A 23,669-nucleotide genomic window follows, 5' to 3' on the forward strand; every position below is an offset into this window, starting at 1 on the left:
TTAATCCAAAATGGCAACATATTTTCTACCACTTTCTTAAAACTAGACAATTAGTTGTAAGATTAAATTTAATATCCAGTACTCCAAGTATTATATTTATAAGATTTATTAATAATCACTTGAAGTAGAGGAAAGTGATAGTTTGAGTAAAGAGCAGTTTCCCCAACCGTGAAAAGTGGGAGAATAGAGGGAGAGGGTGGAGTTACAGAAACTTTTATTTAAAAAATTTAAGGATGCAAAGTGAGAACAAAAATGGAATGCTGGGAAATGTAGTTCAGGGGTACAAAATTCTAACTACACATAACGAGACCATCTTAGGTGTGCATGCTAACACTACACATTTAGCTACCATAATCTAATGGAAAAGACAACATAAAAGCATCTATGTACAAAAAAGAAATATTAGTATAAAAAGAAATATGAGAAATATGAAAAAAAATATTTCTTTTTATACTAATATTAGGAAAGATCAGAAAAAAAGTCTTCTTGTAGAAAGTAAGATTTTGGTTGAGATGTGAAGGAAGGCAGGAATCCAGGAAATAGAAATCAGAGAATTTCATACATAAAGGATAGCCAGGGAAAATGCCCAGAGTCAGATGTAGTTGGTTGCCTAAAGAGTGTACCAAGTAGGCCATTGTTATTGAATTCCACAATGGGGCTGGATTTTTTTATTTATTCCTTTTTATTTATTTATTATTTATTATTTTATTTATTTATTATTCCTAGTGGTAAAAGGAAAACACTGAAATTGTGGCAAAAGGGAAACTATGGTAGTGGAAGGAAGTATTGTATAGTTATATAAATATATGTGTATATATAAAAATATCTTTGTATGTGTACATGTGTAAATGTACACACGTGTATATATGTACTATATACCCACACATGTATTTATATATGTAATATATGCATGTGTGAGTATATATACATATGTGCATATATACACACACCCACACAACAGACACACATGTATGCCTATGGAAAATCACTTTGATAGTTGAATAGAAGATGGATTAGAGTTGAGAGACTTAAGCCAAGGAAACCAATGGGGAATCCTTTGTAGTAGTTCAGGAATAAGTCAATGAGGGCCTGTACCAGCATGGTGGCACTCTCAAAAGACAAAAGAGAGCATATAAAGATGTTATGAAGGTAAAATTGGTTAAGACTTGGCAAATGATTAGATATAATTTGTCAGCGATATCAAAGAATAGAGGTTAAAAGCTAGGTAGTGAGCCTGAACTGCTGAGAAGTTGATGGTTTCTTCAATAGTAATAGGCAAGTCTGGGTGGCAGGAGAATTTTGGAGGGGGAAGTGATAAATAGTTCATTTTGAAATGTCTAAAAAAAAAAAAGCTGGAGTTGGGAGTCTGCAGCTTAGGAGAAAAATTAGAGCTGGATAAGTAAACAAAGATTCTCCTTCCTCACCCTTCAACTTGTTCTGTTAAATTAACATAGTCCTGAATATTATTACTCTACCTACAATACCTTCCTAGCATCCTTGCTATATCTTCATCAGAGAAAACAGAAGCATAGCCTCTACCAAATTGGGGGGCCTCTAGGCTGAGCTCTGGCTTCTCTTTTCAAAGTGAGCTATTGCTGTAATATAAGTCTGAATGATCCCAGAACATTTCAACTTTGGATTAGCCTGTAGGAAAGGGCAGCCTGGAAATACTTCAGACATGTCCATTAATCCCCCCTTCTATAAACTGGGCCCCTGACCTCTCAGAGACAGTGCTAATCCCATCTCCTCATTAAAACCACAGACCTATTGGACTCGTCTTGTCTCTATATGGAAATTATTTGTTTCTTTCTATAAAAACTGCACACAAGTGGTTTGAAATGGTCCACCAAGGAATGCTGTCTTGGTGCATTAATAAATTCCTTTTGTCCTATTTCCTGAGTTTGCTTTAATTGAACAGGATAAAGTACTAACCAAAATTTCTTTCAACAACCCTATGGTTAATAATCCTGCCAATATGATTTATTTTAATTAAAAATAATAATAATCAAGCAACTTAGGGGACACAGGATAGAGTGCTGTGCCTGAAATCAAGAAGACCTGAGTTCAATCTGGCCTCAGACACATATTAGCTGTGTCATCCTGGGCAAGTCACCTACCCACTTCGTCTCAGGTTCCTCATTTGTAAAATGAGCTGGAGAAGGAAATGGGAAACTATTCCAGGATGTTTGCCAAGAAAATCCCAAATGGGGTTATTAGAATTGGACATATCTGAATGACTTAACCATACTCTCTCAATGTGTTTGGAAGACAGACTCTTCAATCAAAAAACTTTAATTCTAAGCTATATGCACATAGACATTTCCAAGGCAGTTTGGGAAAGTTTCCCTAAAAGATAGCACCAAATTTAACATTTTGAAGTAAAGAATGAATTTAAGAGTGGAGATATGTAGAGAATGGGTAAGAATTTGAGACAGTAAATGGAAATTAATTGAGATAGTAAATTGAACATTTGATAAACTAAACACTATTAAAAAAAGTCATTGCAATGCATCATGTAATTATTCCAATTAATGTTTGCAAAGAACTATCTGCTACAGATACAAAACAAAATAATATCCTACAACCCCCAGAGTAGAACAAAACAAAAACAACAAAAGAAGATAAACCTTGTCCTAAAAATGCTTGCATTACACAATAAGGAAAAAATGAATAATTATTACAACTTGTTTAGGGTAAAATATAAAGTATACTCATCTACTTTACCTTCCAGTTGACAAATGCTCAGTCTAATGGCTCTGGGTCTACAACCAGCTAATATCCAAGTTCTGATATGTATTATCTTTGTCATCTTAGGCAAAAGCTTCATCTCTTGGTTCTCAGTTTTCTTCTCCACATAATGGGAACATGATAATTGCACAATCTACCTCAAAGGATGGTAGAAAGGATAGACTGATGTTAATTATACCTAATATATTCTAAAAAGTTTTGTGAAAACCATAGAAAACCTTTATTGTTTCCTTTCTGTGGGAAATAGAGATAACATGGACTCTTAGGGAAGTACATCTGGCTGATGAAATAAGAAGTGATGGGTAGAAACTGAAACTTAAGAGCAGTATATAACCTCCCCCTCCTTTGATTGTTTAAATCCCAGTCCTTGTCTTGATTGGCTAAATCCCAAACCTTGTTTTGATGGGTTAAGACCCACTTGAATAATTAGAATAATTGGATTTGTAAATTGTGCATTCAGATTAGCTACCTTTTGAGATAAATCTTAATTCTCAAGTAACCAGTCAGTGGTGAATGCAGGGAAGGGCTATCTTTGCTCAGGGATCAAGATAAAAGGAAATCTGTGAGTCTCCTCACTTTGTACTTCCTTGCTTGCTGTAACACTTGTAACACTAACTCATGAATGCCCATTCTTGTGAAGATGAAATAAAAGATATTTTGAAATGCTGATGCTGAGTTCAAGATTATCTTTTAGTAGGTGCCATTTTCCATTGCAGCATAGATTGTATGTTATTTTTTTATATAACTTTTAAACAATATCAGTACTTCATACACTAGGCAATCAGTAATATTTCATGAAAGAATAAAAAAAGTGAAAATTGTTCTGGCTAAGAACCATAATACAAAACAATGTTAGTATGCAAATGAACTCATTATTATCCCTAATCATCATCAGATTAATCTTAGTGCTTACAGTATTTTCCCTCCCAGGACTTTACTACCTTAGAGTGTTCTTGGTCTTGGTAATTGTTCTGATAACCTCTCTCACATGCTAAACAGGGTGATTCAACAATAGTCTACATTAACAAACAATCAAACACTCCAACCAAAAGCCTTTGGGAACCTCTTGAAGAATGTTCTGATGTTATTACATTGAACTGGCCAATTGCTTAATGTAAAACAACTGATGGTTTTTGAAGTAGATCTGATATGAGATGAAAAATCAAATCAAACAACTGTAAGAGAGAAAGAATAGGAACATCAGGGAAAAAAAAGCCCAAGTTTCTTTTACATTTTGTGTATTTTTAGTATAATTAGGAGAGCAATTTAACTTCCTTTAAAATAACCTGCTCTCTGGTTTTATCTCTATTGGGCAAAACAACAGCCTAGTGACTAGTCTTAAAATCTGGAGTGCTCTTGTTTATTGGACCTATGGAAAAGATAAGAGTCTCACTTCAATATCCACTCTCACTGGAGGACCATCATGCTATTTATTGTTAGGCCTCCTGGGTAACAAAAACATACTTAAATGGCAGGCTCTTACTAGATGTGGGATAAGAGACAAATCTGATTTCCTTTGCATATGTTTCTCTGTTGCCTTACTAGTTAGTCTTTCCCTCAGTTTATTTATACAAGTGGCATGGCTAAGGGTTCCAGGAAGCTTACCATGAGTTCTTTGTACAGTTTTGTGATGAAGAGATCCTGGAAAATGATCATAGATATGCTATAGGTACATGAAGAAGTGGGTATGTTGACTATATCATTGTAGTAAATAGAAGCATGGTGTGCCCACATTAAAGAAGGCTCTGTGTTCTATGAGCAAAACAGAATTGTAGCTCAAAAGAAATGTGAGATGCAAAAATTTAGAGAAATCACCATTCAAAATGTTCATAGGGACTTTTTGTGCCTGACTTATAGTAGAGCCTGCACATATAGAATCAGCCCTGGTCAGATACTGTATATTGACCAGACTTAGTGTTGTCATTTGGATCCTCTTCCAATAAGAGGATAGTAGAGTTATAGAAAAATAAAAAAGTATTGGATTTGGAGTCAAAGGATTTGAATTCAAATTCTATCTCAGCCTTTAAATACTAAATAATTGTATGACCTTGAGCAAGTAATATAAACCAGGTATATTTTTTTTTTTAAACCCTTGTACTTTGGTGTATTGTCTCATAGGTGGGAGAGTGGTAAGGGTGGGCAATGGGGGTCAAGTGACTTGCCCAGGGTCACACAGCTGGGAAGTGGCTGAGGCCGGGTTTGAACCTAGGACCTCCTGTCTCTAGGCCTGACTCTCACTCCACTGAGCTACCCAGCTGCCCCCAAACCAGGTATATTTTTATTTCTGCATCTACCTGGTCCATCTCTAAATCTTTGATCCTTTAAGTGAAGAGACTTGGGTGTTAGTCCCAATTGTTTCCCCTTCTTCTTTTTTTCTTTTGGGGTGGGGGTATGAATTACAAAGCTACTTTTATTACCACGGTAAGTTCCATAGGAATAAAAAACTTTGGGAGAAGGCAGCCTCTTTGCCCCCAGGAATTTCCTGGAAGAAAGCAAGGCTACCTGGGAGGAAGGCTGAACTGAGGGAATCTACTATAGACATAAGGCCAAGGGAATGCCAGCAGTTCAGGAACCTGTGACTACTACAGGAAGAGGTGAAAGGATGACAGAAATGGCTCCAGGCTCACAGTCAACATGCAAGAAAGATGAGCATGTGCCATAGAGTACCTTGGGCTCTTCCTTTTAATTGTCCTTTTTATGCTTCTGTTACATGATCTCTGAGTTCCTCTACTTTAGGGCAGTGGAAAAAAAGTCTGTCATCCTGGCATTTTCCCTGGCTGGAGTCACTTGGTTTTTTTGTGTTCTTCTGGTTGGCAAGCTCAGACTGGTTATTACAGGTCATGGTAACCACAGCAGCTCTGAGCTTAGTACATGGAGCCTGCTTTTTTTTCTCCCATGTCTCAACCCTGTCTCTTCCACACCAGTGACTTGTACACCCAACCACTGACAGCCTCAAACCACCAGTAACTAGCCATGTGACATTAAGTGGGTCACTTTTCCCTCTCTGGTCTTTTGTTTCCTCTTATATAACCTACTTACTTTTTATAGATAACTCTACATCTATCATATGTAATCTCTAAAGTCCTTTCAAAATGTGGTCCATTTATCTCTCAGGTATACTTCATATGAATCAGGAAAAAGAAAGATATGGTCTAAAGTTTAGACTTTAGTTTAGACTCTAAACTATTGCTTATGACTTGAGTAAGTGGAGAAATTGGAGCAAAGAGTTAAGAAAGCAGAGTTGAAATGTTTCTATTATCTCGAATCCTGAGGAATCCCAATAGTCTTACTTATAGAAAAGCCTATAAAGGTTTTAAAATGAAAAAAGGATCTCCACATTTTAAAATAATAAATTATTGCATATGATTACAGATTTAAACTCTGGAAAGAACCTCAAAGGTAAATCTCTAGCCCAATATTCTTATTTTTACAGATGAGGAAACTGAGTCCCAAGGAAATTCAGTAAACTGTCTAAAATAAGTCAGTGTCAGAGGAATAAGATAGGATTCAATTTCAGGATATCTGACTCTAGAATCAGTGTCCTTTTTATTTTGCCACAGATTTTCCCCCAAAGCTCCAGCATTTGCCTCTGCCCAGGGACTTGATGTGATTGCCATTATCTTCCTCTCTTTCCCGAATGATCACCAGATGAGTATCATGATCATTGCTGTGAATGATACAATAGAGAAGTAGCAAATAGGCAAGGAGTGAGTGATAATTAGTGTTATAAAAAAGTAAGTAATCTGAATGGGTCTGGAAAGCAATTGGGTGTGAGAAAGGATAAAGGGGATATTAGGTCATTTATTTTGATATTAGGTGATTGGAGGAGGAATGAAGGGAAGGGAAGGTATTTAGGAGATAAGGGAAATGGGGTATGTAGGAAACAGCAGCTCAAACAGGCTTATTCCAAGAGGCTTGAGACAGAGAATAAAGGGAGGAAACTAGGGCCAGTAAGAAATGTTTAGGTTTGGCTGGAGGGTTTCTCTTGTTCCTTTCTAAAGTCTCTTGAGGGAGGAGTCAAGAGGGTCCCTCCCTGCCAGTCAAACTGATGGGTGGAGGAAGTCTCGGGCAGGTACTTCCTGCCAAGATGGATGCCCCTAGTTCTCTCAAGAAATAAAAAGAAAATGATTCCTTCCCTCTTTAGCCCTCGTCTCAATTTTCGATACAATGATTCACCAGAGGCTTTGAGTAGGTAACAAGGGGATTTATTAATCTCAGGTTAGTCAGAGGGAAAGAGGTTCAGGATTTTCTAACTGCTGCTAGGGAGAGGGGTGATGGTGGGGGAAGGGTCACGGAGAGGTTTAGACTGAGAGAGCCTGTTCTCCCAGTAGGTAGATTTGACTGCCTTTTAAGTAAAGTACTTATTAAATCACTAAAACTAGGGGTAACTTATTTGAGAATATTCTACTTGTCTATAGAAACTAAAACCCACAATGTTCAATCACCAAGCCCTCCCTTCCACCCAGGACCCACAGGAAATTCAGGAGAAGGGAAGGGAATGTAGATGGAGAGATAAGGGAGAGGCCCAGAGAAATGAGATAGGTTTAAATTTCCCCAAGACAAATAAGCACAGGCCAAGGCTGAAGCAATTAGGCCAAAGCCAAGCCAAAAGGCCTCAGCTAACAGGCTAAGACAAAGCAAAACCTCCAACCACAGCAAAAGCCAGAAGGCAAAAGCCCCGTCAGTTGGAACTTCATCTCTATTTATAGCTTAAAGTTCTAACTGACTTTCTGAAGATTCTAAGACTTCTAACTGACTTCTGTGACCATTAGAAATTACAGAAGCAAAAAGTTTCTGTTAGCCACCTTGCATTACATTAGTGAGAGAGTAGGGATGATAGAGGGGAAATCTTCTGAAGGTGATGGACTGAAATGAGATCAGTTATACATATAGAAGGTTTTGTCTCATCTTGAAGAAATAGCCCCATTTTCATGTAAAACAGGAGTGAAGGAAGAGGTAATAGGGAAGGAATCTGTAAAATGAAGAGAAAGGAAAAAGAGGAATATTCTTATTCATTAGCCTCAGTTGTTGTTCTTTTTTTTAAGTGAAATAAGAGGCAAAGCCCTCAGCTAAAAGTATGTGGGAGGAGGGCATCTAGGCTGTTCAGTGAATTGAGAGCCAGGCTTAGATATGGGAGATTATGGGTTCAAATCTGATCTCAGACACTTCCTAGCTGTGTGACCCTGGGCAAGTGAGTTACCCTGCCATTGCCTAGTCCTTACCATCCCTCTGCCTTGGAACTAAAACATATTGATTCAAAGGTGGAAGGTAAGTTTAAAAAAAAAAATTAAAAAGGAATATGGGTGAAGGAGAGTCATGAGAAATTTGGAGTGGAAAGGTTTTGAAAAGCCACTGTGGTGAATTAAATAGTGAATTGATTAGAGAAATATAAAAGGATTGCTTTGCCACAATGAGAGCCCAGTTGAAATTATTTGCCATAACATAATATAAAATTAATTTGTATTAAACCGAGTAAGTTATTTATAAGTCTCGTTATTTTCTCCAACTTTCTCATTTGATTAAAAAGCAATATAGAAAGAAAAAACCACAGTTTGGACTTCAGCACAAAGTTCAGTATTGAATTTTTTATAACACAATGCTTAGTAGACATAAGATGAAGAGACTGAATAGAGAGCTAGCAATGGAGTGAGACAGATCAAAACTCAATTCCTTTTCCAATAGGTATTACCTGATAAAGTCATTTAAGCTTTAAGTTCACCAGAAATTCTCTAATGCTACAAGGTGCAGCAGTTCCTGATCTGTTTTTTTTTTCACTGTAAATTCCCTATACCAGTGAAATCCCAGGTCCAGTTTAAAAAAATAGTATGTGTGTATGTGGTAGAGTGTATAGGTTTAGAAGGAATAGGGAGTGTATATATGTTTCTTTCTTTTGGCCTGTTTGTCTGCATGTCTGTGGGGTAGGTGGAGAATTTTCTAACAACTGAGCTTTTTCAAGCAATTTCAAGAAATAAAGAGTATTTCAAATGAAAAGGAACATTATTTCAGAAGATATTTGGTCATAACATGGTTGGCTGTTGCCTTAAAGCATATATAAACGTCTTAAAGCATATATAAATGTAGCTATGATTATTACTGCTACATATTTGAATTAAGATAAAACTAATAAAAAGATGCATAAACTTTGATATCATGTGTAAACAGCATTGATATCAGCACCAACTATAATAATTTGACCCAGAAGTTTAAGCGACTAAAGTAGATTAAATAGTATAGTAAGACAACCAAAAGAGCTCAAAGTAAGAAAATATTTGACAACTTGACAAAAATAAATAAATAAATATGGTTAACAAATCTAAAATCAGGTTAGACTATAAACTCATTTGTAAAACCTAATGAATTTGTAAAATTTAAAGATCATGTATGGATTTGTGTAGCATCTTCTTATAAAGCAGAGAAAGAGGTGGAAAATAAAAGTTGTTTAAAGTACTAGCTATGTTTCCCATAGTACAAATGTTTGTCTTAAAAAAATAATCTTTTTAATATTAAAATTGAAACTGTAAAAAGGAATTCTCTATTCTTTTTTTAATTTAAGAGGAGACCTGGAGGTCCTATTACCATAGAGACATGTAGGGATTAACCAGTCGAAGTGACAGTAAGTAGAAACCATAGAGACAGGAAGGAAGAACCATAGAGGCAGGAAGAGGTAGAAAAAGGTGATAAAAAGGTTATCAGTTGCTGACAGTTAGGGCTGGCAGTGGCAAAGAAGTTGGCTGCTGAGTGTGAGTTGGTTGTTGGACTTGGTTACTAGTGGTGTGGGTTACTAGTGGTGTGGGTTGGTGATTAGTTGGTGGTTGGAATATATATATATACACACACACATATATATATATATGTATGCATATACACACACATATATATATACGTATATATATGTATGTATACGTACATATGTATACGTATTTATTTATGTATGCATATTGATTCTGCCCAGTGAGCTGAACTGAAGGTTGATCAGCTGGACTTTCTCTAATGGCAATTATTAGTGGTAGTTATAGTTAGGTATAGATAGATATAGGCAGTTTTAGGTAGTAAATATAGGTAGGTATAGGTATTTGTAGGATAACTAGTATAGACATTAGGAAATTTTCTTTCGCTATCTCTTTCCTATATTTCTCTCCTTTACTATATTCATTTTACTTTTTACATTTAGAAGTTTTCTGTTCTTTGGCTTAAAGGGATAATATTAATTTACAACTCTACTATATTCTCATTAAAACTTAAATTATTAAAAGATGCTCTCTTATTTTGTCAAAACTCCTATTTTAACCCTTACAGTTAATTGATGAGCCAGGTAGGAGGGATGAACCCTCAATCTTCTGATCATTTTTCTTACTTTTTACTGAAACTGTCCCTAAGTTAAGTTCCTAGCAGTTAATTCTGTTATAGCTCTTGATCCCTTATGTTAAACAATACCATCTACTGACAGAAAGTAGAACTATAAACAAAATTAACAATTACATTAACTATGATTCTGAGTATTCTAGTTCAAGTTGTGATGCTGTTTCTTGTCTATCTAAAATGGCTTATTATCCAAAAGAATATTTCACAGTGGTTCTATATAGCACTGATAGTGATAGGAGGCTTGGCATTTTGCCTATTCCTCCTTAGGAAGAAACAGAATAATAGTTTTACTGAACTAAAAGCTTGCATTGAAGAAAAACTGGAAAAAACTCAAATAACCTTAAGAAGTTGGAGAATTTGGGGGATCTCAAGACATATAAAATGCATTGAGAAAAGCTTTAGAAATCCCCAGAGTAAGAAAAGAAATTTATCTCTCAACACTCCCTTATCATTAGAGTCTACTCAGTCTCTGTGCAAGCCTGCTCCATGCAATTCTGCTCATACTCCAACCACTTCAACTCCCCCTCCTCCTGTTCTAACTATCTCTAAATCTACCCAAACTCCTCCCACGTGACCTATTTCTCCACCTACATCCATTACAAGTTCTATGGCAACTCAAATAAAAAAAAAACAAGAGACAGAAATAAAAAATAATTCAGTTACAGGCCTATTCTCCTTAAAAGAAGTACCCACCTTTAATAAGAATGAAGATGTAACTATGCTAAGACAGCATACACCATTCACCCCCCCAAAGATATTGAGAGATTCAAGCAAAATATACCTTCTTTTGAGGATGATCCAATTGTGATTATTAAAAAGCTGGAAAGTATTTTTTGCAATATGATCCCATATGGATTGATACTGAAAATTTGCTCCAAGCTTTTTTGACAGAAAGAGAGAAAAATAAAATTGTCTTTCTTGTCAATCAGACTCAGGAAAGGAGAGCAGTTCATTGGCCTCTGCAAGACCCAAAATGGAACGCCAACAATAAGCAAGATTACCCAAGACTATGACAGGCTAGATGGACATTATTAACCACAATGAGAGCTTAATCTCCTTTGCACATGGACAAAATTTGAACATCTTAAACAAAACCCCAATGAAAATCAGTCCTGATTTATGGATAGACTTATTGAGCTGGGAGGTTGATATATAGACCTGATTCTTGCCAGAGAAAGGGAAGTCAAACAAATAAGGAGAAAGTTTGTGAAAACTGTTTTAAAGAGGTCAGAAATTATTTTATGACCAATTGTCTGAACTGGGTTAATATGAATCTTGAAGAATTGAGGAGGGCAGCAGTTTATGTACTTAATGGCCATGAAAAGAAAGATGAGGAGAATAGTAACGTAATAGAGACATTAAAGAGAGAAATTAAACGTTTAAAGGCAAGAATACACAAATCAAACACCAATTTTTACTTCTGTGGAAAAAGGGGTCATGTAATGTTAAACTGTTAGAAACTGGAACCAGGTACTCAATAACATAAATTTTAGAAATAATGGGAACTCACATAAAATTCCTCCAGTTTATTATTCCTTTGATCACAATAGTATTCCATCACCAGCATATACCACAATTTGTTCAACCATTTACCAATTGAAGGGCATACCCTTGTTTTCCAGTTTTTTGCCACCACAAAAAGTGAGAATTGATGCAGAGTGAAAGGAGCAGAGCCAGAACATTCTATACAGAGACTGATACACTGTGGTAAAATTGAATGTAATGGATTTCTGTACTAGCAGCAATGCAATGACCCAGGACAATCCTGAGGGATTTATGGAAAAGAATGCTACCCACATTCAGAGGAAGAACAACAGAAGTGGAAACACAGAAGAAAAACAACTGCTTGAACACATGGGTTGATGCGGACATGGTTAGGAATGTAGACTTAAAAGAACCACACCAATGTAACTATTAATCATATGGAAATAGGTCTTGATCAATGATACATGTTAAAACCAGTGGAAATGCATGTCAGCTATGGGGGGGGGGAGTTAGGGGGAGGGGAAAAGTAAGAACATGAATCATGTAACCATGAAAATTTTTTCTAAAAAAGAAAAAAGAAATAATGTGAACTCTAAGAGTAACTACTTTATAAATAACAATTATAGGAATAATAACAACAGTAGAAACACATTTGGAAATAATAATCTGAAGGAGACAAATGATAATTTACAACAACATATCTGAAATGGGGCTCATCCACACAATACTCAGGTTGGAAATCTCCCTTAATGAGAGGAACCTCAGAGCAATGGCCAAGGACTTTTATGAAGGTTAGAGAGGGGAGAAAGGACACTAGAATCAGAAAATGAAACCCTTGATTTTCCAAACACTCATATCTTAATACCAGTTATCCCAGTTCATTCTCCCCTACATAGTAATGGACCTCATGTAACTTAAAAATTGGGGACACTTACTATGATTGCCTCCGACACTGGAGCTTCTAGATCAGTGTTGATGAGTAAACCAGATCCCAAATGTTCCATTGACTCTCTAAATGTAGTATGTGTATTTGGGCACCTCTGAAGGTCCCAAAGCTTTCTCCTCAAATGATGTCTATAGGACCTTTATCAGAAGAACATTCTTTCCTTCTAATGCCTAAATCCCTTTTGAATTTATTAGGGAGAAACCTATTGTGTAAACTTAGAGCCACAATAACATGCTCTCAAGACAGTCCTATGACACTAGAATTGCCTGAGAAATCTTTGAATTTGCTCCTTGTACTTGTCTCAAACAGTCAGGAGGTGGACAAACTTTCTACCTTTGAAATACCAGCTGATACACCTGAATGTCTCTGGGCCATATCTTCATCTGATGTAGGCCTACTTAAATCAGCTGTTCTTGAGCAAGTCAAAAGAAAAGGTGGTCTACTTTCTTCCATTTCTCAGTATCCCCTATCAAAAGAGGCAATTGAGGGAATTGTCCCAGGGGCAAATTCTTTAATTGAATAAAAAAATAATAATTGCATGCAAAGCAGAACATAATACGTCTATATTGCCTTTTAAAAGGCCAAAGTTAGATGTAAATGGAAAGCCTGTCTATCAATTTGTACAAGATTTAAGGGATGTAAACAATCATGTTATCAAAAGACATCCTCTGCTTCCAAGCGTATCCACAATTATCTCTTCTATTCCTAGCACAACCTCATATTTTATGGTAGTAGATTTGTGTCCAGCATTTTTCTTAATACCCATTCATGAAGATTACAGAAATATATTTGCCTTCACCTGGAAAAGTTCCCAATGGATATGGTATCATTTGCCCCAAGGGTACGTGGAAAGTCCCACTTTATTTTCCCAGATTTTAACACAAGATTTTGAAAATATTAAGTTTAAGGAGAGCCATTTGATACATTTTGTAGATGATCTTCTCTTGGCCCCTGTAGGATTTAAATTAATGTCCAATGCTCCAAGTATTATATTTTATAAAGTTTATTAATAATCACTTAAAATAAAGGAATAAAAAGGCAATTATCTAACAAAATATAAGTCCAAGTGAGTAGATTCTCCTGCCATTCACTTCATGCCACCTCCATGAAACTTGATCGCAGCAAGAGAGAGTGAGAGGTGGGGCTACATAAAATTTATATCCTACCTATGTCAGCACACAATGTGAGAAGGAGAGTAGGGTGTTGAAAAAATTCATTGGGGAAACTAGGCATGTAAATCCGGGAAATTTCTACATGTTTGTTTCCCAATGGAATCACAGGGGGGATTATGTAATCAGAATTTTCTCCCCAGAATGCTTTCCCAGCTGCCCATTTTCTGTCTCACGTTACATGCTTACACTTTGAAGATAAAGTTGTGGGTATAACTCCTCCCTCTCTATCTGCTCTTTGTAAGACAGTTGTGGAGGTTGGGTGAGAGCCAGGCAGGAGAATTTTACCTACATGGTTTTACTTAGAATTCATACTTTTGTTCTTTTAGTTCTTCTATTTCAAGTGATTAATAATAAACCTTATCAAATATAGTACTTGATGTTGTTGGACATTAATTTGAATTTAACACCTCACCAAATGCCACAGCATTCTAAAAAGGTAGCAAACATCTTCTAGAACTATATGTGAGGCCACAGGATCTCAAAGGCAAAAGTTCAGTAGTATCTCCCCAAAGTAGAATATTTAAGATTTATTTTAAGTGCTGATACCCGCTTCATTTCCCCTAAACATATCAAATATATTAAAAAAAATTAAGAGCTCCCTCCACTAAGAAACAGTTGAGAGCAATTCTAGGAGCAACAGGGTTTTGTACACAGTGGAAGTAAAATTCTTATGCCAAAGGAATTGCCACTAATTGACTTTTTGTTAATGAGCCTAGCTACCATTGGTTTTGCTTTATTTCTCTTTTATTTCCCTTTTCATTATTATTATTTTAGATTTCTATGAGTTAATGTAATATTATAGGCACCTTTAACTAGAAGATTTTTAGAAATTTAAGTATGTTAGATATGTTTAATTGATCCATTGGGGAGACTAGTCTCCAAAGGATCACAGAGGCATTGTAAAAAAGAATTCTTTATTCCTTTTTTTTAATTTAATGGGGGACCTGGAGGTCCTCTTACCATAGAGATGTGTAGGGATTAACCAGCCCACAGTGACAGGAAGTAGAAACCATAGAGATAGGAAGGAGGAACCATAGAGATAGGAAGGAGGAACCATAGAGATAGGTAGGAGGAACCATAGAGATAGGAAGGAGGAATCATAGAGATAGGAAGTGAAGTATAAAAAAGTGATAAAAAAGTTATCAATTATTGACAGGACTGGCAGTGGCAGGGCATGAGTTAGTCATTGTGGGTTGGTTGCTGATGGTGTGGGCTGGTGATTAGTTGGTGGTTGGCCCAGTGAGCTGAGCTAAAGGAAGATCAACTTGACTTTCCCTAACAGCAGTTATTAGTGGTAGTTATAGGCAGTTATAAGTAGATATAGGCAGTTTTAGGTGGTAAATATAGGTAGTTATAGGTATTTATAGGATAACTAGTATAGATTTTGAGAAATTTTCTTTCTCTACCTCTTTCCTATATTTCTCTCCTTTACTATATTCATATTACTATATTTTTTACTATCTTTATTTTAATTAAACTAAACTGTTAATTGTTAAAAGCTGCTAGAAGTTTTCTTTTCTCAGACTTAAGGAGATAGTATTAATTTACAACTCTAGTATATTCTCATTAAAATTTAAATTATTAAAAGCTGCTCTCTTATTTTATTAAAACCCCTATTTTAACCCTTACAAACCAATGTTATTATATAACAATGAGACATGGTATATGACTGCCCTCAGTGAATTAAAAATGGGTAAGTACACTGTGTATGTGAACAGGATGAACATAAAATTGATGAGAAACTAAAAAACAAGATTAATAAAATATTATGTAGAACTTATGTGATAGGAAGAGAAAATAGGCTCAGTGAAGTGCTAAAAATAAGGACAATTGTTGGAAAACCAAAGGACTCTTTTGGTATTCTTGTGATATTAAATGGACCTGCTAAATATCCGGACTTCAGTTATTTTTTATGACTCTAAAAGATTTCTTGGAAGTAATGAGCATCACTGTTGGTGTTGATTTATTTTTATTTTTCTATATGAAATATTGATATACTTTTCAATAATTATTTTTGAAATTTTGTGATTCATCTTCTCTCCTTCTCTCCCATCTTTCTATTCTCCTGAAGATGACAGGCAGTATGACATATGTTTTACACATGTTATCATACAATACGTGTGTACCTTGTCATTATGTAGTGAAAGGAAACACTAGAGAAAACTTCATGGAGGAAATAAAGTGAAGAATTGTACGCTTCTATCTGCATTCAGACTCCATCAGTTCCTTCTATAGGTCTGGATAACCGTTTTTGTCATAAATCCCTTGAAGTTGTCCTGAATCCTTACACTGATGATAATAGCTAAACCATTCACAATTGATCATTTTACTTTGCTTCTGTTATTGTGTATAATGTTCTATTGGTTCTGACTTCATTTTGCATCACTTCACATAAATATTTCTAGGTTTTCCCAAACTTATTCTTATGGAATTTATTATTTGTTATTATTAATTATGGAATGTTTCTTATGAAACGTCGTTTCTTATGGCACAATAGTGTTCCATTACAATCATACACCACAATTTGTTCATTCATTCCCCAATTGACAGACATTCATCCTTTCAGTTTCTAGCTCTTTGCCACCACCAAAAAACTGCTAAACATATTTTTGTAAAGTAGATTCTTTCCCCTATCTTTGATTTCTTTGGAATACAGATATAGTAGTTGTATTGCTGGATAAAAGGCTAATGCATGGTTTGATGGCCCTTTGGGCATAAAATTACTCTCCAGAATAGTTGTATCAATTCACAGCTCCACCACCATTTTATTAATGTTCCAATTTTTCCACATCTCCTCCAATATGTATCATTTTTCTTTTCTGTCTTATTGACCATATGATAGAAATGAGGTGGTACCTCGGAGTTGAATTAATTGGCATTTCTCTAATTAATAATGATATGGAACATTTTTTCATATGATTAAAAATAGTTTTAATTTCTTTATCTGAGAATTGCCTCTTCATATTCTTTAACTTTTTGTTAAGTAGGGAATTCTTTTTGTTCTTATACATTTGACTCAGTTCCCTATAACTTAAGAAATTTTGTCAGAGACACTTGCTATAATGTTTTTTATATACCATGAGTTTACTTTCCAAAAGCTTCCACATTTGGTATCATCATCACTAGGTTGTTGTGGTCATTTACTATTGTCTTTTGAATGCTTAATCTATTCTGTGTATTTTAAAATTAATATTCAATATCTCCAAAATTTAATATTTATTAATATTTATTAATATTTAACTATAGAGCTAGAGAACACAGGGAATGTTCTCCACTCACCTCACGTAGAAGACAGAGGGAGAGGGATGTTACCCCAAACTTACATATAGTTAGCAAAACACGCACATAAATAGAAAGGAAAAGGAATTGTGGATAATACAGAAAGGAATTCTGGGCAATGCAATTCCAGGAGTTCAAGATTTTCCAACTATACAATTCCATTGGTCTACCACTCTCATTTTTAACCAGTACCAGATTGCTTTAATAGTTACCACTTTATAACACAATTTGAGATCCGGTACAGCTAAGCAACCTACCTTCATATGTTTTCCCTTATTTTTCTTAATATTCTTGGCCATTTGTTTTTCTAGATGGATTTTATTATTATTTTTCCTAGCTCTATGAAATAATTTTTGTGTATTTTGATTGGTATGGCACTGAATAGGTACATTAATTTAAGTAGAATTGTCATACTTCCATCCTTGAGCAATTAATGTTTTTCCAACTATTTATATCTTTTTATGTGAAAAATTTTATAGTTGTGATCATATAATTCCTGAGTATATCTTGGCAGGAGGACTCCCAGGAATTTTATATTTTCTATAGTTATTAGATGGAATTTCTCTTTCTATTTCTTGCATTTAGAATTTATGGGTAATATAGAGAAATGTTGATTATTTATGTGTGCTTAGTTTATGTCTTACAACTTTGCTAAAGTTAATTTTTATGTTTTTTTTGGTTGATTCTCTAAGTATATTGAACTATCATATGCAAAATATGAAAGTTCTATTTACTTATTACCTATTCTAATTCCTCCAATTTCTTCTTTTTCTTATTGCTATAACTAACGTTTCTAAAATGATATTGAGTAGTATTGGTAATAATGTGCATTCTTTTTTCACCCATGATTTTATTAGGTAAGTTTTTATTTTATGTCCATTACAGATAATGTTTGCTGATGGTTTTAGATAGATGCTATTTTTCATTTTGTGGAATGTTCCATTTATTCCAAAGTTTAATTTTTAACAGGAATAGGTGTTGAATTTTATCAAAAGCTTTTTCTGCATCTATTGAGATAATCAAATGGTTTTTTTTTTGGTCTTGCTAATTATATGGTTAATTTTACTGATGCTTTTCCTAATTCTGGAAGATCCCAGCTTACCTGATATAAAACCTCCCTGATCATGTTGTATTATCCTTTTTATAATGCTAAAATCTTGCTTGTATATTATTTAAAATTTTTAAATCTGTTTCAATATTCATTAGGGAGATTGATCTTTAGTCTTCTTTCTCTATTTTTTCTCTTTTTGGTTATGGTATCAACATCACTTTTGTGTCATAAAAGGAATTTGTTAGAATTCCTGCATCCGCTATTAAAAAAAAGTTTATGTATTTTGGGAATTAATTGTTCATTAAATGTTTGGTAGAATTCACTTGTGGTTACAACTGTCCTGAGGATTTTTTCTTTGGGAATTCATTGATGGCTTTTTCAATTTTTTTTCTAAAACAGGACTGTTTAAATATTCTATTTCCTCTCTTCTAGTCTGGGCAATTTATATTTTTAATATATTTATATGTTTCACTTAGATTTTCAAATTATTTCCATATAACTGGGCAAAATAACTTTTCATTGGTTCTGTGTCCTCCCTTTTCATTTTGAAACTAATTTGTTTTTCTTTCTTTTTAATCATCTTAACCAATTGTTTATCTATTTTACTATTTTTTTTAAAATAACACCAGGTCCTTGTTTTATTCTTTTAGTTCAGTTTTGTTAATCTCTCCTTTGATTTTCAGGATTTCTAATTTGGGGTTTAATTAGAGATTTTAAATTAATTGGTGTTGAATTTTAACAAATTCCTTAATGATTGTCACACTAAGAATGGTCAGAGTGAAACCTTCCTTGGAAGTGATGGGATCATATGTGAATGAAGAAAGAAGAAAGAAGTGGTTAATTCTGCTATTGTCTAAATCAGTCTTCAAACTTTTAACTTTTTCAAGATCTAACACTGATGGAAATGATGGCAGTGTTTGGAAGAGGTTCTCTTTTCATGCTAACAGGCTAACTGGACAGCCTCTTCTGAATAGAACTCTCCTTGCCTGTAAATCTAAAAATCATAATAAAATGATGACTTCATTGATTTTCACAACTCTTCGATGGAACACTCAGGCACACCCTGGACAGCACTGAAGCCTTTTGTAATGAAACCAAAGGGAAATGAACTGGTGGGAAAGAGAGCTCCTCAGAGTGTAATCTGTTTCTGATTTTTTTTTTTAATTTCTCAGTTCATTTTGAGAAAAACTTGTTATACTTAATATAATAAAGGAGGGAATGAATAAATTATGGAAACTTTCTAATAATACTGCTCTCTGTTGGGAATCACTCTAGAATTCACACCATTTCCTGTGAAGAATAAACTTTTATTTTCATCCTCTTTTTATGGATGAGAGGCCTAAATACCAGGCCACACAGCAAGTTAGGGACACTGCCTCAGATGAGGTGGAAATGAGACGCGTGGGAACAAGATGAGTTTCTGGGCTGTAAGGGAGCAAAATTAAACCTTAAAAACCACTTGATCATGTTGGCTGCCAACAGCATATCTTTCTTTTAGTCTTGCCTTATTTCTTATGAGATGCTGTGAGATACTAAGATGGACAATGCTTCCGAGTTGCTGGACACTGTAGCTACAGAAAAAGCAGGACATAGGCATAAATACATTTGAAAGAGATTATTAATTTTTCATGAACCAAGCTGATTGAGGATAGACATGACATGCTTTATTCCTCCTGTTCTTTGCTCAGCCATGTGTCAAACCAAAAAAATGAAATGCAAAATGTCATTGGGGCAGGTGCACACTAATTCCATTGCAGATGAATAAATGGTCAACAGAAGGCTGTGCCAATCTAAGAATACCTTTAGTGAGAACAGATTCCCTTGATTAACATTTTTTCACCTAATATTGAGTTAGTGGATGCTTGATTCTCCTAAAACCCTAAATGTTCATTTAGCAAACTGTGAATCTCATAATGCTCTGATTATGGCAAGGGATTTTTATTGTAGAGTCAATGAGGATACAGATAGAAACCACCTGGAACCTCATCCAATATGTGCCAAAGAACTGTCTTTAGTTTTACAAGCTAATGATTTAGGAGGAGGGATGTTAATCCTTATATGAAACAACACATTTGGTGGAGAACCAGGCCATTCATTTGTCCTTGGCAGGACAAGACAGGTTTCATGTTTGTAAAAGTCATTTGAATCTGCTTATTGAGAATCAGATTGCCTTAAATGGGGCATCTAGCTATAATCCAGATTTATTAGCTTTTACCTTTGTTCTCTCCCCTCGAATGTACTTCAGACTTACTGGATAGATTTTGTTCCTCTCATAAAATATATTCCATGGTAAAAAAAAATTATGATTCCCCTTCATATAATGATTCCCTGCATTCACATTGCAGAATTTTGTTTGTTTGTTTATTTTTCCTTTCACTGTGTACAGAAGGTCTGGGCCAAGATCTTTCCTAGTGTCCTTTTTGGGGATATTGGTCAGGTCATCATTCATCATTTTTTTTCTTGGTATGCACAAATACAGATACCCAAAAAGATGTCTGACCCAGGCCAATTTTTCAAAGTGAAGCAAATAGAAAACAAGCAAAGCATCTTGAAACATGAATTAGATAAAGATACAACATATATGTGTTTTATATTTACATGGGATGTATGCCTATATGTTCTACTCTATTCATAGGAATCATCAATCTACACAATGAGAGGACAAATCCAATGAATGTCAAGTCTGTCACATTCTCTTCTGTGTTGTTATCGTTTTAGTAGTTAATAGTTTATAGTTCAAGCTTCATATCATCAATAATTCTTTATTTTAATGGAAACTAATGAGAGCTTCCTGATAACCCTGCAGGTAATCTTATCTTGCTTAGTTCGGCTTGCAATTTCTCTATCTTTTTCAGAATACATTATTCCATAGATTCTGACCAGATTTGACACCAGATAGACACTTAGGCAGACTGACAGATAGACAGTAGAATAGACAAATAGATACAGGAGAGACATAATAGAAGTCCCAGAGAATAAATTTTATAACAATATTTCTGCTGTAGTAATTTCTACTTTTACCAGGATACCCTGAGTTTCCTTGTTCTAGACATAATAGGAGTAGAGTTCATCATACTGATTTGTATATATGACCAAAATAATGTCTTAGAATGTTCTAGACCTAACGTACAGACGTGAGAAGACATCAGCCAATTTGTTTCTTGAAGAATTCTAGAAGGCAGAATGGTAGAGTGGAATTGAGAACCTATCTTAGTGGTTTAGGAGATCTTATGTATACGATTATGTGCAAATAAGATATAGAAAAGATAATTTGGGGTTAATCTAGAAGGAAGGCTTTAGTATTTTAAAAAAGACCTGGGAAAAGCTCCTTGCAGAAAGTAAAACTTTAAGACTTGAAGGAAGCCAGATAAAGCCAGGAGGTAGAGATGAAGGGGATTATCTTATTTGAGCTTTATTATCTTAGGGAATGGATGCTTCAATTATTTTTCATACATTTTAGGAAAATGAGATTCAGAAAAACCATATTTGATGAAAATAGGTTTTGAACAATGATATATGTAGAACCCAGTGGAATTGCTCATCAGCTCCAGGAGGGGGAAGGAGGAGGGGAGTAAAAGAACATGAATCATGTAACCATGGCAAAATATTCTTAATTAATTAATTAGTTAATTAATTAAAAAATAAAAGCATAAAAAATCCCTACCATATTTGGATTCTAACAGTGCTCAATACATTGCATGAAAAAGTAGAGATGGAATTACAGGAAACAAAGACTGAAAAAACAACTTCACCAAATCAAGTACACACAGAAGTCTATGCTATAGACAATACAATTTTAAGAGTGTTGAGGGATCAGTATTCAACAAATCTGAAAGAAATATCGAATGATTAGAAAAAAGAGGACATCATTACTCTTCACCTCAAAAAAGTTAATGAAAAATTATTTTCATTAAATTTTCATTAAAAAATCATACTGCCTAACTTATTTGCAAAAACATTTTGCAAATACATTTTATTGATTTTTTAATTCCCCTTTCCAGAGAAGATTCTTTAAAACAAATAATTTAAAAGGGAGAAAAATTAGTTCAGAAAAACTGATCAACTTATCAAAGACATCATTTGCTATCTTCTCTACCCACGTTCCCCTGACCCAGCAAAGATAGGCATTAATAATCTTTATGAAAATAAGTTATACATACAATGAGTGGACAAGGAAAAGGAACTCATATTTATTAAGTGCCTACTACATATAAGCACCTTAAAAATATGGTATTATTAATGAAAATATGAAAATTGAAAAGATGAGCTTTCACAAACAATAACCTATAATAGGTAACTTCAGTCATAAAAATGACTGAAAGTTTCAGAATCCAAACAGAAAAGGGATTCTCTATTGAAGGTATGGTCTGCCAAATTCTCTAGTTCAGTTGATGATAATTTTAAATCTCAAGATACGACAGTTTTTGAAGTGAGATCCATACTTATTTAAACTAGTTTGACTTATCTGCACAGGAAATTACGCATATATTTTCCTACACACACACAGAAGCAGATAATTCCTATCATATAGACCATGATATTGATGGCCAAAAGTTGTAAAGCAAAGTTTGTGTCTTTTTTTTTTAAACCCTTACCTTCTGTCTTGGAGCCAGTACTGTGTATTGGCTCCAAGGCAGAAGAATGGTAAGGGAAGGCAATGGCAGTTGCCCAGGGTCACACAGCTGGGAAGTGTCTGAGACCAGATTTGAACCTAGAACCTCCTGTCTCTAGGTCTGGCTTTCAATCCACTTAGCTACCCAGCTGCCCCTGATGTTTGTGTCTTAGACAGGTTTATACAAGTGATTGATAAATTAGACTGAGAATTAAATAGATAGGAGAAAGAAAATTAGATTTAATTTGGGAAATTGTGCTATGTTTTTTAATAATTCCAAGCTTTTCCCTGAAAATGATACAGAGTAAAATGAATAGAATCAGAACATTTTAAACTATAAACATCTGTATTATAAAAATTAATAATTTTGAAAGACTTTAGAAATGTTTAACTAAATGATCAACCATGATTTCAGAGGAGTGATGAAGAAGAAGGATGCCTACCTCATGAAAGAGAGATGAAAGACTAATGTGTAGTATGAAAAGATATATTTTTGGACATAGTCAATAATCAATAAATAGTTAATAAACATTTATTAAGCTCCAAATATGTTCCAGGCACTGGGTAATGACATGGGAATATAAAAACTGATAAAGGACAGTCCCTGTCTTTAAAGAGCTCACAATCTAATGAACTATTGTCAAAACATGCTTTGCTTAACTATCCTAATGAGATATGAAGGTTTTTTCCTTCTCTTCATCCTTCCTCTCTCTTTCCTTCCTTCCTTTATTGTGTGGGTAGAAGGAGGAAGAAAAGAAAAAGTGAATCCTTGATAAGAAAGAATCAATTTTTGAAATTAAAAAAAAATACAAATAATTATTACATACTACCAGTTAAGAGATGGTTATGAAATATTTTATGCAAATAAAAAATCTTTGCAAAAGCTTTTTGCTCTTTTTTATCCTTTAAAAAAGAATGTTTTGTCTGGTTCTATTGTGCATATTCATGCACCTGTTTAAAGGAAAAAAAACCTAACATATTCAGTGATAATGGGTTGCTTTCAATTTATAAAAA

The sequence above is a fragment of the Gracilinanus agilis genome, chromosome 1 (assembly GCF_016433145.1).
Source record: "Gracilinanus agilis isolate LMUSP501 chromosome 1, AgileGrace, whole genome shotgun sequence".
Taxonomy (NCBI): Eukaryota; Metazoa; Chordata; class Mammalia; order Didelphimorphia; family Didelphidae; genus Gracilinanus; species Gracilinanus agilis.